The sequence below is a fragment of the Athene cunicularia genome (assembly GCF_003259725.1).
Source record: "Athene cunicularia isolate RWA chromosome 3 unlocalized genomic scaffold, athCun1 chr3_part1, whole genome shotgun sequence".
Classification (NCBI taxonomy): domain Eukaryota; kingdom Metazoa; phylum Chordata; class Aves; order Strigiformes; family Strigidae; genus Athene; species Athene cunicularia.
Genome location: NW_020799097.1, coordinates 47,937,295 through 47,939,383, shown reverse-complemented (window position 1 = coordinate 47,939,383; position 2,089 = coordinate 47,937,295).

The following is a 2,089-nucleotide window of genomic DNA, read 5'->3' as shown; positions in this document are numbered from 1 at the left end:
GCTGCAGCCTGTGGGGAGGACTCATGTTGAAGAAGTTCGTGGAGGACTGTCTGCCATGGGAAGGACCCCACACTGGAGCAGGGGAAGAGTGTGAGGAGTCCTTCCCCTGAGGAGGGAGGAGTGACAGAAACATGTGATGAACTGACTGCAACCCCCATTCCACATCTCCTTGTGCTGCTGTGGGGAATGAGGTAGAGAAATCAGGAGTAAAGTTAAGCCTGGGAAGAAGGGAGGGGTGCAGGGAAGATTTAGGTTTTATTTCTCATTATCCTACTATGATTTGATTGGCAATGAATTAATCTGTTTTACCCACGATGGTAACTGCTGAGTGATCTCCCTGTCCTTGTCTCGACCCACAAGCCTTTCATTATATTTTTCTTCCTGTCTAGCTGAGGAGGGGGGTGATAGAGTGGCTTTGGTGGGCATTCAGCTAAGGTCAACCCACCACAGTTGCCTTCTGTGGATGCTCATTCCATGAACTTCTCGTGTTACTACATCAGTTTTCAGCAATCATCATATCATTTGGCAAGAACTGCAGTTGCATTATTGCTTTTTGTTTGCTTCTGAAACTAATCATTACCAGCTTTGTTCAGTGTCCCCTTGCTTGACTGCAGAGAGTGAACAATAGATCCCCATGTCCTCTCTGCATGCTACTCATAATTTTTCCACTTCTATTATGTCCTCTCCAGTGTTCCTTTTCCAGATAGCAGAGTTCCAACTCAGTTCCCACTTACATGGAAGGCGATACACATCTCTTGATTGTCCTTGTTGTCCTTTCTGAACTTTTTCCAGTTCTTAGATCTCTTTTCTCCAATTTATCCTCTAGGTCAGAGTCACTCGAACATGTTATGGCATTATCGCACTGAAACATAGTACAAAATGAAACAACAAAACCATTACACGGACTCAGATCACAACAGACCCCTGTGAGTTCCCACACACTTTCTTGCATTTGGAAGTAGATCATTAATAAAAACTTGTTGGGATATGATTATCCCACCATTTTTTACATTTTCACTTTACAGCATTTTCATGTAACCCATACTTTCCTGGTTGCCAAGATTATATTAACACCTGAAGCATCATTAAAGACAAAATACCTGACATTGAATGCTTCTTCACACTTGCTAACATGTATTATCCTGCCAGAGGAAGAGATGCATTGACAGATTCATGCTGGCAGCTGCTTCTTTGCACAATTGTTAAGTGTCTACAGTTTTTGTTCTGGCACTTCTGATGGAATTTAAGATACACGGAGTTGCTGATAATCCCCAGGTTTTCCTTCCCCACACTGTCTATTTTCAAACCCCACCACTCTTCCAGGAGTCCATTTCAGCTAGTCTTGACAAGTCTTAGGAGGGAGTTCACAAGGCACCGTTGACTTGAGACCACCTAACTGATCCTTCGTTAGTCTATTCTGAAAGTATAACATTTTCTCCTTGGATTCAAGTGCTTTATCTGCTTTGCTGTAGTTGGGAGTGACAACTGAAACACAAAAAGACTTGACAAATAATTCACGAACACTTCTTTGCTTCTCATGTTTTACTATGTATTATTGCTATTATGAAATGTGGCTTACTTTTTTTTTTTTTTTTTTTTTTTTTTTTAAATCTTCCTTTTCCTGTGTTTACTTTTAAAGTGCCACTAAGGCCAATCACACATTTTACCTGTGCTTCTTCCTTCACGTTCAGTAACCCCACAGATTTAAAGCTCCCAGAGTTTGACTGGTGAAAACCCCTTCCTCTCTGGCCTGGGGCTTCTCTAAACATAGCTGCAGCCTGGCTGAAACTTCAGGGCAGGGATGACAGCAGAGCTGCTCCATCCTGCTCAGCTGCATTTGCCAGGCGCCATTATGGCCCTGAGCTCTGGGGGAACCAAGGCCCCGAGGCAACACTGGCAGAGGCGATTTCAAAAGGCATTCTTTTTTTTTTTTTTTAAATCAGAAAATGTAACAAGCGGATGTTTAAATATCCGTATTGCACAGGTTTTGAAAATTTATTCCGCCCCGCCATCCCTTTTCTTTCAGCCCCTAGGAAAAAGGGGAAGCAAGCCCCGCCCCCTCGCCCCAGGCGCGGCTCCCGGGCAGCGC